General features: G+C 43.9%; 1 protein-coding gene across 2 annotated transcripts in view; it reads left to right on the top strand.

Moving 5' to 3' along the window:
• Window positions 1-6,756: 6,756 nt before the first annotated feature.
• Window positions 6,757-12,722, top strand: part of RCAN2 (regulator of calcineurin 2) — a 296,136-nt gene continuing 290,170 nt past the window's right edge. The window contains exon 1 of one of the 2 annotated variants that reach the window (XM_004454197.3): window positions 6,757-7,100. The gene's annotated coding sequence lies outside the window, so the exon portion shown is untranslated. The remainder of the gene's footprint in view (window positions 7,101-12,722) is intronic. The other variant, XM_058306825.2, reaches the window with a different exon arrangement.

Here is a 12,722-nt window from a genome sequence, read left to right as displayed (position 1 = left end):
GTTAAATTTCACTCTAAGTCAAGAGAAATGAAGTAGGAATATCTCCGAGAAACATTCAAGGCTGTAAGTACCATGAGAGCAGGACTTTATCTTATTCACTGCTGTATCCCTGGCATCTACGGAAGTATCTACCACAGAGTGGATATTCCATAAACATTGGTTGAATGAATAAATGAATATTTACCACATCAGGACAAACACATATATTCAAATTATTTCCTATTGTTTTGAATATTATATAGTCAAAGTGTTCTGTTTCACCAGAGCGATGATTCTCTACCTATTTTACCCTAGAGATCTATACCCAATATATACCCCCATCTATACCCCTTAGACCTATAAATTTTACTCTATAGACCTAAGATTTGTTCATATTAATAACGTTCAATTACGAGAGCAATGAGTCTCATCTCAGGGTGGTAGGGCAAAGGAAGAGAAGCATGGATATCCTCTGGATGTATCAGAATCACGGAGGGGTGTGTGTATTGTGGAAAAGCCCACAGAATTTCTGATTCATCCCTGAATCCCAAAGTGAGCAAAGTCCCAGAAATCTCAAGCAGTAATCTGCAGGATCTAACCTCATCCACTTTAATTAATAATTTGGATAAGGATGTAGATAGCATTAGAAAATTTGTCAATGACACAAATCTAGATGGGATAACAGATATTAAACATGCTGGAGGCAAAATTAAGCTCTGAAATAACTGGCTAGTGAAATCACGGGGTCATTTTAATAAGAAGAGAATTTTTTACAAGAATTCCACTGTTTAGTTAGAGAATATGATGTAAGCTCTGAGACAGATACCTCGTTTAATAGTAAAATATATGAAAAAGATTGAGGGATTATGGTTGACAGGATTCAAATTCAAAAAAGGGAGTTGACAGCAAAATAACTATACTGACTCTGAATGGAATTAATAGAAAGAGTGTTCAGGACAATGGATATGATTGACCCATTTTATGCTGCTCTGATCAGACCACACATTGACATTTGTATTCAATTCTTTACTTAAAAGTCTGCTTCTTTCCTTCTTTTTTTTCTTGCTTGAAGGCAGCTTGACAGGGGTTGGTCCTTTGAGAGGAGGCATCTGAGTGGGGGTGGTCCAGCAGGAGTTGAGGCTTATACAAAGAGGGAACCTGAGTCAAGCAATGGCTCAGAAGAATATTGAACAAATAAATAAATATATTGAGGATAATGGGAGCCATGTTTCTCATTGCTAGAGAAAGGAGATATACATTTGGGAAGTGGCAAAACTAGAAGAAATCCTATGGTGTTGGAGTAGAAAAGTAGGACTGGTATAAACAGATGGGTCTCAATATATATATATAGACACAAAAGTAAATAAAGATATACATTTGCACATATATAATGGTATATGCAAATATAAACACATGTATTTCCCAGCCCTTCCACTGAGAGGGCCTTGGAGTAGTAGCACCAAACCAGCAATAAGCCACACCCAGCACCAGATCTTAGTTTCTAATACCATCATCTACTAAAAAGAAAAAAACAAAATAAAACCTCAAAAAACAGAGCTTCTTGAAGAAATGTCTGATTCCAAGGTTTGGACTGGCAAAGAGTAAGATGAGCCTGGAATATTGTGTTGTACGGCAAAGTAAGAGAACACTCAAAGATTGGGGGAACATGTCAAAGGACACAGAGGCCAGCTTGAAGGGGCTTCTACTGGCCAAACCTGTTGATGAGTGTCAGGAAGTGGATGTGGCTCAACTGATTGGGCTCCTGTCTACCATACGGGAGGCCCTAGGTTCGTTTCCCAGGGCCTCCTTGTGAAGGCAAGCTGACCCGCACCCACGGAGAGCTGATGGCCTGTGCCCGCAAGAGCTGGTGCAGCAAGATGACGCAACAAAGGGAGACAAGCAGACACAGCAAATGGACACCGAGAGCAGACAGCAAGGAAGTGGCAGGGGGAAGGGGTATATAAATAAAAGAAATCTTGAAAATGTATATACATATATATATATGAGTGTCAAAATAGAAAATGATATTAAAGATTATAACTCATTGAACAAAATCGGAATCTGTGAATACCCATTGATATAAATAAAACAACTGAGAGAAGAAAAACCTCTCTTCTGCAGTAGATACCAACTAATGAGTGTAGAAGAAATGATAGAAGTAGGAAAACATTAATCAATGCTAAAAATAGTGGTGAAAGTAGAATGAAGAACGAGATTTTGCATGGTTTTACAAAAATACTTTAAATCAGAGAGGGAAAGTTAACGTTAAAGTGAAAAATCTTGCAGACGTCATCTTAGTTGAGTGCTCAATATAAACACAACCTGTATTGAGATAAATCATCAGCATGTGCTACACAGTAGGATGCAATAGGAGTGTAGCTTCATTTTTGTGATATGCTGGCTTCAAACCTATAACTTCTGTTTAATCACGAGGGAACATCAGACAAATGCAAATGGAAGGGGCACTGGACAAAATGACTGTCGTGTAATTTTCAAAAATATCAAAGTCATGGAGATTAAAGAGACAGGACAACTGGGTGAGACACATATCTTCTCTTTGATACTTTTGCTATAAAGGGTCTCTAGCAAGGAATATGTAAGTGTTTTTGCTTTTTTAAAAATTTTTGCAGCTTTTCTATAGGTCTGGAATTCTTTTAAAATAAAAAGTATAAATATAAAAATAATGTGAATGGACCTAAAAGCATAAGCAACAAATAAAGATAAATTAGACCATCAAAATAAAAAAGCTTTGTGCTTGAAAATGAGAATACTATCGAGAGAAAGGACAATCCACAAAATGGGAGAAAAATTCTGCAAATCCTATAACTGATAAGGGTCCAGTATTCAGAATATATAAAGAACTCTTACAATTCAACAACAAAAAGATAAACAACTCAATTTATAAATGAACTTGAACAGACATTTCTCCAAAGGAGATATTAAAAAATGGCCAATAAGCACATGAAAAGATGCTCAACATCATCAGTCATTAGGAAAATTCAGATAAAAATCACATTTGAATATTACTTTATACCCACTAGGATGGTTTATTTAAAAAAAAAAAAAGAAAGGAAGATAGCAAGTATTGGCAAGGATGTGAGTATACTGCAACCCTCATACATTCCCTGTGGGAATGTAAACTGGTACAGCCAATGTGGAAAACAGTTTGGAGACCCATCAAATGTTAAACATACAATTATGATATCCAGGAATTCCACTCCTTGGAAAATAGCAAAGAGAATTGAAAACAGGTGTTCCAAAATGTACTTGTACACAATGTCATAGCAGCATTATTCATAATAGCCCAAAAGTGGAAACAAAACCCAAATGTCCAACAACTGATAAATGGATAAATAAAATCTAGTATATCCATAAAAGGGGTATTATTCAGTCATTAAAAGGGATAAAGTACTGATACTTGCTACAACATGGATGAACCTTGAAAACATTATGCTAAATGAAAGAAGTCAGACAAAAAAGGTCACATGTTTTATTATCCCGCTCATATAAAATGTCTAGAATGGGCATATGCATAGAGAGAGAAAGTAGATTAGTGATGGCAGGGGCTGAAGAGGGGACAACGGGAAGTGACTGCTTAATGGGTATTTTAATTTCTTGGCAGCTAAAACACATACAATGCAATGGGTTGGCTTAAAAAATGGGAATTTACTGGCTCGCACTATTGAGACTAGGAGAAGTCCAAGAGCAAGGGATCATCAAAGTGATGCTTTCTCCCAGGGCTGTGGTCTGCTGGGGCTGGATGCTGGTGATCCTTGGTGTTTGGCTTCTCTGTCACATGGTAGCCTCTCCAGGCATCTCCGGGTTCCATTACTTCTGTTTTTTCCCCTGGTCTTCTCTCTCTTTCTGTGACTATAAGGTAGTCAGGAAAAGGTTTAAGACCCAGCTAGATTCATTTGGGTCAGACCTGAATTGAAAAACCTCATCAAAAGATCCTGTTTATAAGGATTCACACCCACAAAATGTATTAGGCTTACGAACATGTCTTTCTGGGGTACATAGGTCCAAGCCACCACAATGAGTATGGGATTTCTTTCTAGAGTGATGAAAATAGTCTGGAATTAGAGAGTGGTGGTGGTTGTATAACATTGTGAATGTATCAAAATCCACCGAATTTTGCATATAAATTGTTAAAAGGGTGATTTTATATTAATTGAATTTCACCTTAACTTAAAAATTTGAAAAAATAATGTTGACATACGTGAAAAAGATTAACTCATAGAATTAGTTATCGAACACTATCCATATACTAACCCAATTTTATTAAAAATAAGCTAGCCAGCTATAGATAATTATAGATATGTGTAACCCATATAAAGCCAAGTTGCCTTGGGAGACAGTCTCAGCAAATGATACAAGCAACAGTGGCAACAAAACACTAATTTAATATCAAAATAATTGAAAAGTAATTTTAATCTCTATTATAATCCTTCAAAATGTCACAAGCAATTTACATTCATAACAGGCTACCATGCTAGTCTAGTGGGGATTCTTAAGTCATATAGTTTGGATTTGAATTCAGGTCTGCCACTTGCTAACCTGGGCAAGGCGCTTAATCTTTCTGTGTTTTCTCATCTCTAAATTAGGGATAATGATAGTATCTACCTAATAGGGCTGCCATGAGGGTTATATGAATTAATGTACAAAAAGTGCTTGTCATGGAGGCAGGCTCATATTAAGTGCTCAATAAATGCTAGCAAACCAACAAAATGTCTACTCCTTTATACCATCACCTTTAATATCAGCTACACCTTAGCTTAGCTCCTTCCACTCTCCAAATTCCACTCTTCAAACTCAGCCCTCACGAGTTATTTTCCTCTCTCTGTTTTCTCATTGTCACTAATGAATATACGGACCACTTCGCCAACAACAGCTTGCCCTTTCCAAGGTAAACCAAGAGAGGCTGGTTGGGTTCCTCTCCGTTCTCGATCTCATTTATTAGCCTCCATTCTTTTCACCAGTTGACAAGCGCGGACTATTCCTTAACAGTCAAAAGAGAAATATGAGGCTGGAAGAACTCATGTAAAACATCCTGAAAAGTGAAAAAAATAGGTATATTTGGATGGTAGGAGAATGGCCATGGTCCTTTTGGTAATAGCTAACATGTATTGAGTGTTGCTTTACGTAAAGCACTGTGCTATGTGCTTTACATGTATTAACTCATTTAACCCTCACAGTAGATCTTGTATTTTTCCATCTTCTCAAAATTTCTGCGAAGAACATTTTACTTGTATAACCAGAAAAAAATACTTGAAAACATGTACTTACAAAATAGGTCCTATTATGATAAAAACCACCAGGTTGGTGATGATTCTAGGAATTATTGCAAGTGAGATTTTGCTTAAAGAATCGGAGATGTTTATACTGGGAAAGGGGGCTGGGAGTGGGTGGCACATGATAGCTACCTTCACATTTGAAAGACAGTCAGTTGGGAGATAAATTGAAGTTTGATCTGTATGGTTTCAAAAAGTGAGCTAGAATCCACAAGGGAAAATTCTAGGGAGCCAAGTTTTGGCTAAATATAGGGTGCTCTTTCAGACAATTCTATCCCAAAAGGTAATTTATCTAAATCAACAGATAATTATGGATTTATGCATCTAGTTAGAAGGCTGGACTAGGAGATGTCTAAGGTCGTTTTCAACTCTAAAATGCTGTGATTATTTATATTAATGCAAATTAATCAAAGAGAAGAGCCAAGCTCTATCTTTCGCATTAAAAAAAAGTGTCAACCTTAGGAAAAAAAAAATGTCAGCCTTAGAAAAAACAATGCAGTGTCTGGGTGAGGAAAGAGAAATAAATTATGAAGCTTATGGATTGCTTCAATGTAATTTTAATATTGTTATCAGGAAAGAGAAAGGCAATAAAAAGCAAAGAGAAAAAAGCCAATTTATGTAGCAATTAGAGAGATGAAAATACAAAAAGTATTTAAATCTGTTAATTCACTCCCTCAAGCCGGGTCGACTTCCTTCCTTCAATTTCCCCCACTTTCTCTATTATGATCTTTCCAGTTATTGACATTCTCTTGCCACGAGACTCAGGCTAGCACTGATGGTAACTTTGTTAAGCAACAGCTATGCCCTAGGTTCGGTTTCACCTTGAGCCATTTGCTGTAAGGTACCAGTCTCCCACTCCTTGTGTCACAGGGCTCTCACACAATAGGAGTCCTTGAAGCCTGAGCCAGTCTGTCACCAGGTCTTCCGGCTGCGAATCCTGGTGAGGCGGTGAAGCGCGCGCAGGGCACCTTCAGCCGCGTGGGCCGGGCCGGGCTCGGGGCTCCGGCCAGAGGGCGCCAGTGCCCACCTGGCGCAGACGCCCGGGAGGACTCGCCAGTCTCCCCAATCTTTCCTCACTTAGCCCGAGTCGGGGGCTCAGTCACCTTGTAAGAAGAGTCTCTCTCCCACTACTCCCCACTCCCGGGTTGCCTCTCAGTTTCTTCTCGGCTTTCGCGGCCCCGGCCACCTTAGCTTCTGAATCAGCCCCCTCCCCACCTGATCCCCAAGGAGACCCTTGCCCGGGCCATGACCCCGAGGAGTCCTCTCCCTGCTAAATCTCGGACCCTTGAGCACAAGCCCCTGCTCTGGGTCCCCAGAGGGTCTCCGTTCCCTCCCGGGCGCTGGAGTGGAAAGGAGGGCGCGTGTGGCTGCAGCAGGGTGGGAGCTCCTAGAGGAGTTGATTGGGGGGCTCGAGAGGGCGTCGGGTCGGGAGGAGGAGATGAGAGGAGACCGAACAGGGGCTTTCGGTTTCCCGGGGTCTGATTGGAGGTTGGCCCGATGAGTCGGAGCTGGGGGCGCGCCCATCTCCTCCGGCTCCTGTGAGAGCCGCTGGCTCGGCCCCTCCCCGGAGCCGCTTTGTCCCGGGTGAAGGCGGCCGAGGTTGCGGGGAGAAGCGGGCTGGAGGCAGAGATCGACGGCCTCACGCACCCAGAGACCCCGAGGCAGGGTGCGCCGCGCTCCGCGCCCGACCCAGGCCCGCGGGCACCGCGCGCGTCCCCCCGCGCGCTCGCACCGGCGGGCAGGTGAGCGGGCTGCGCCGGCCGGGAATCGCCGGCCCCCGCCGACCCACCGAGCCGCCGCCGCCGCCCGCACACCGCGGACGCCCAGCAGGTCGGTTATGTAACCGCGCGGGTTCCGCTCGCCCGTGAACCTGTCCCGCCCGGGCTGCGGGCCGTGCCCTGCCGGCGCCCGGGGACAGTGGCAGGGGTCGGGAAGAACCACCAGGTTTGGGTTCTGGGCAGGGGGCGGAGGGGGGTCCATCGCTAGTCACCGCCGGAGCTGTGGGGACAGAGGTCTTCCTTGAACCCCTTTAGCGGGTGCGGGTCTCAAGGAGCCCCTTCCCTCATTCGGAGTAATGGAAGGGTTCGCCTCCTTTCGGAGCAGCAGCAGGTGCCTAAGTGAAGGAGCGAGAATGACGCCGCGTGGTCCCCGGGACTGGGGCTTGGAGTGGGGTTTAGGGGAGCCGGGCTGGACGCAGGGAGCAAGCGAGAAAACAGAGGGACCCCCTTTCCCGGTGCTTAACGGAAAGTACTGCGGGGCGCGGGAGAAGGGGGCGGAGAGGTGCCCTGAGGCGCAACGGACTGTGAATTGTCCTGCTGGGGATTAGCCGGCTCGGGTCATCTAAAAATAACTTCAAGTTTGAAAAGTGAAATGGACCCGAGCGCCCTGGGCTGGGTTCGTCCTGCCTGTGGGATGCTTAGCTCGAAGTCACCGAAAGAAACAGGCGAATCCCAGCCGCCAGGTTCCTTGGCTGCCTCTTGGCCTCCTCGGTTTTCTGGGGCGCTTCGGCTTGATTTTTAGTTAATGCTTTATTACCCAAGACGCCACCGCCTTTTCTAAACCTTAAATGAATTAGATCACCGAGCATGCTTTCAACCGTTGGTGTTTTGTAGACGAGGATAGCGGTGTTAAGTGGACATCCCCCAAGTCTGCTGCCAAAGATTTTGTTGTTTTATTTTTGTCCTGAGATCTCCTGTTAGTAAAAACAGAAACATTTCTGCGGCTCCCTTTAATGTGTTATCCCACAGTTGGAGATGAAAGGATGTTGGAACATTCCAGCCCACTCTTCTACCTCCCTTCAATCAGAGGTACCACTTCAACTATCAGAGAGGGGAAGTTTTAGGGAAAATGGGACATTTTTAACAGTGCAATTCAACTTCCACACCTTCATGGTCCTTAACTGCACCAACTTCAAAACAAACGCCAAACCTAGTGCAGGCACCCAGGGAGCACCATTTGGTAAGTGCCCTCCCTCTGCCCATTCTGGGGCCACAGTGAAGTTGGAGATGCACAGAAACTGGAAATGATCAAGAAGCAGGTCATCACCGACTGTGTAAGAGGCAGGGGAATGAACATTTGGCTGCTTTTCAGAGTCTGCTCATTGATTTTCTTCAGCCTTAGAGCTATTACATTAAGTCCGATCAGTCATTGAGTACAATTAGTCTAAAATGCGAATTGTACTTTCTTTCGAATCTACTGCAAATCAAATCAGCATTTATTGAGCATCTACTATCCAGGTCCAGTCCACAGAACTGTGTGAGGGAAAAGTGTCCTCCACTAAAGCTACAGGATTCTGAGAGAGCTCAGAATGCTGTATGTGTGCAGGTCCTGCAGAACCCAACTGAATTTGGGAGGATGTCTCTCTTTCCAGCGATGAACATTTTTAACAGACATAAGTGGGAACCTGAGAGCTCTGTCATTTGCTAGTACTCACTGCACTCTTTTAAAAGCCACTTACATAATCATTTGTAGTTAGGCATATATATTGCAAATCTCTTTAATTAGACCACTTTTGACATTAAATGAGGTCTCATTTTCTAATCCACTCTCTACTAATTTATTCAACTACTTATGACTCTTTAGGCACCTACTGAGTGCTATGCAGACCGTGTACCAGAAGCCAAATGAGTGTGGCCCTTACCTCCTGGAACTCAGTCTAGCAGAAAAGAAGGATAAGAAAATAAATGATAATGATTCAGTGTGGTGAGTGTTTAATGGAGATAGAAGCAAGTTTGGCAGGAGCCCAGGGACGGGAGGGTGGAGGGGATCTGGAAGGGCTTGCTGAGGAGTTCACATTTGGACGGGACCTCAATAGGTATAGGAGTTCTCTGGAGAAGGGACCACATATTCCACCTTAAAGAAAGAGCCCACGCACATGGAAGAAACAGCGTGTTCAAAGAACATCTAGGTGTTCCCAAACGAGGGGGGGCAGGGGAGTTTGAGGAGGTTTCAGTGAGCCGGAATTGTAACTACACCTTGCCGAGAAGAAACCACGTGGCCTTTAAAAAGAGAAATGATTTAATCTAATCTGTATTTTGTAAAGATAACTTTGAAGGCAGCGAGGAGATGGGATTTCAAAGGGGAATGAGCTCAGATTTTAGACCACTGGCAAGCGGGAAAAAAAAAAAAGGACATGTGCCTGAAGCAGATAGCATGGGGGAAAGAGAGGTGAGATCTACAGGAGAGCCATTGCAGAGATCATCAGTGGCTCTTGGGCCCAAGTGGGAGCTGTGTGGCAGGAGGAACAGGTGTGTAGCTAGAGGGTCCCACTTTTAACGGAGGTATGGAGTAGAACGGATTTGAGGAAGATGAGGAATTTTTGCCGTGCACATCCAAGTGAAAATGCTCAGTAGGCACTTCACTTTCAAAGGGCACTTCCTCATGCCTGGGGCTCCCTCCTGGTCTGCTCACCTTCCTTCCTGGCACTGTCCACTGCTGCCTTTTGAGAAGACGGAGACGACTTTAACAGCAGGAGGTTGTTTCTACCTTCAACCCCAGAAGTAAAAGTATTATCAGTTGTCTGAACTAGTGGGACTGATAATATTAATAGTCCTAGTGATAATAATAATAGTGATGTCTAATGATTGTTTCTGGAGTGCTTCCTAAGTGCTGAGCATGAAGAACTTAGTACTCCACAAGGGTGATCTTATTTGATGTTCACCTTAAGAGCAGACACTGTCGTTATTCTCATATAATTGACAAGAAAGCCAAATTAAAGAGCAAGTGGCTTGTCTAGGTCATACCATGCATGAGAGGTGCACTCGGCTTCAAGCCCCTGCGCTCTGACCTGCACTCTAATCATCTATGTGAATTAATCACACTGAAATAATTCCTGGTTAGCCCTGGGATGCGTTTTTTACCTTATGTTTGTGGCTGATGCCAAAAAGAAGCCCCGGACTGAAAGTGAGGAATCCTAGCTTGCTTCTGTGCCCTGCATCCAATTTGCTGTGTTATCTTTGAAAAGTCACAGGCCCTCTCTGGATGTTCACTATTCTAAATCTGTAATTTGAAGAGAGAGGAGGTTGACTAGATGGTCTCTAAGGAATCCTGACATTCTGAAGACTTCCTGCCCTGTCTCAAATTCTTCTACTGGAACCAATGATTTGGGTTAAAGTGGTACCTGCCAGGTTTCCTTTAGTATGGGCATCCTTCTAAGCAGATTAACTCAAGCAGTCCCATGTCCTTAGGATGTTATTGTGAACTAGCCCGGAGTGTGGGTCCTAGTGGGGTGCCTGATGCTGGGGGAGCCCAGCTGTGGGAGAGAAACCCAGGATGAGCACTAAAGTGGAGGAATCACCCATAGTCACTGATCAGTTGCCTGACTTTAAACATGTTACTTCAATGCTTTGTGACTTGGTTTTCTTAGTCACAAAACTGGGGAGACTGATGAGCATGTTGTTAAGACGGCTTAAGGACTGGAACAGAACGTAAATCAGGCTCTGCACACATTCTGTCTCATTGAAGGCGCTCGGAAAGTGGGGGGGTGGAGGGGGGTGGGTCTCACTCCTCCCCCCAGGATCCTGGTTGTGCAGAAAGAGAAAGTGGAGTGTTTCTTAAGACAAACTGCTCCTCTATCATAGTTGTTAAGAGCTACCCTTAGTCGAGCACTACCAATCTATCATCTAGAGAGGAATTTATTTTGGGCATATGAAAACACATGACACAGTAAGTGCCTTTCAAAATGTGAATCTCTCTAGCATTCATTAGTAAAATAATAAAATACCCTCTTAGATATCAATGAAGCATCAACATTCTATGACACAGTTTTCAGTTTTCTTTTTCTAGCTTCATAAATAGGCCCAGATGGCTGTAAAGGAATCCTGTTGCTGGGGCTGATGATCCTGGATGCGATTGTTAGGGCTCAGAATGCACAGGGAAGGGACTCACAACCTGCTCTGTGTGTGTCTGTGCTCACGCTTACACTTCTGTCTTCACGAAGAGCTTTCTGCCTCTGCCTGTGAAGTGTCCGCCGTCCTCATCGTGTCTTTTCTCTTGTGTTACCAACCGCTGTAACCCATATGTTGTGGGTTAAGTTAATTAATCTAACTGAGGAGTTTTTTTTAAGGACAGAAGCAGCCTTAAAACTCAACTGAAGCTAATTTTCCACGCCTTAAAAAAATAATAAAGTGTGTGACTGTGAATGCCACTCTCTGAAAGTTAAAGAAAAGCTTCCAAAAATAGCTCCAACTTCCTGCAGTTTAGATTGCCCACACAAAGTATTTTCTCAAGTCGAGATCGAAAGGGACTTATTTTCAAATCTGAGTCCCTCCCCCTCCCCCCTATTCTCAAATAATTCTGAACAAGGGATGAAACATGGAGTCCCCTAAGCTTTGGAATGCATGCATAAAAAGATATTTTAACCATAGCTGCTGGACAAAAGCATTGTATAGATACTGCTAGGACAACGGTTTTTTTTTAATTACTGTTGCCATAGTTTCTTTGTGGGAATAAGTGTTTTGTTCCTTCATGTGATTTAGACATGCCTGCTACAAAATATTAGAAGCTCCTTGAAGGCATGACCCACACTTTATACTTCCCTTTCTGGCCGGGCCCACAGTGTTGGGCTTGGCGGTGGAGGGAAGTACACAAAGCGTGGCCTTGGCATGAAAAGGCCTGATTCCTGGTGCTGTCACTGCCCAGTTATGTGACCTTGAGCTTCCCATTGACCTGGCAGTCATAGGAGCTGGCATTTGTTGAATGCTGCTGCTGCATTATCTCATCTGATCCTTACAACAACTCCACAGGGTGGGTATTATCATCACTATTCACCCCGGGGCTCCGGGATCACGGGGGCCACTCAGCACCCGACTCTAAGCTGCCGTCTTCTTATCTGTACCATTAGGAAAGTATTACTTGCTCTCCCCACCTTACCGAGTTGTGAGGGGGAAATGCCAGGAGGTTTGTGACCATGCACTGAAAAATGGAACTCTACACACAGGTGTTAAGGATTCTTGTGGCGGCAGGGACGTCCCAAGAGATAACTTACACTTGGGTCTGGAGTCCTGCGCCCCGTGTGTTTATGTTAATGGTGGTGCTAGACATCTGTTTACGGGCTTAAGAAAACTGTCTCTCCTTGCCCTTTACTTTTGTAGGTTGTTTTATGATGACTGTTTCTTTCCAGGGTAACTTGTTTGTTGTCAATACTAAGAATGGGCCAGACCAGGCCAGGAGAGAGACCTGGAACCAGGTCCTGCTGGTGGAGAGGGATGGAGAGCTTGGCTGGCAGAGAAGAGGAAATTAACTTCCAGAGGGGTGTTTCAACATAAACACAGAAGGCTGAAGTCAAAGGCAAGGTTCAGGAAGGGATAGGCACGGCGTGGAGAGCAAGAAGGAGGAGTCATTCTCAGGGTTGGCGTCACGTGTGAGTGATAGGCAGGACATGGTGTCTGCTCAAGAAGGCTAGAAACAGTTCTCAGAGTCTGCTCAAGTCTGTCCATTCTGCAGGGAAACTAC

The sequence above is a fragment of the Dasypus novemcinctus genome, chromosome 11 (assembly GCF_030445035.2).
Source record: "Dasypus novemcinctus isolate mDasNov1 chromosome 11, mDasNov1.1.hap2, whole genome shotgun sequence".
Lineage (NCBI taxonomy): Eukaryota > Metazoa > Chordata > Mammalia > Cingulata > Dasypodidae > Dasypus > Dasypus novemcinctus.
Note: the sequence above shows the minus strand (reverse complement) of the source record. Positions and strands in the feature narration are given on the sequence as shown.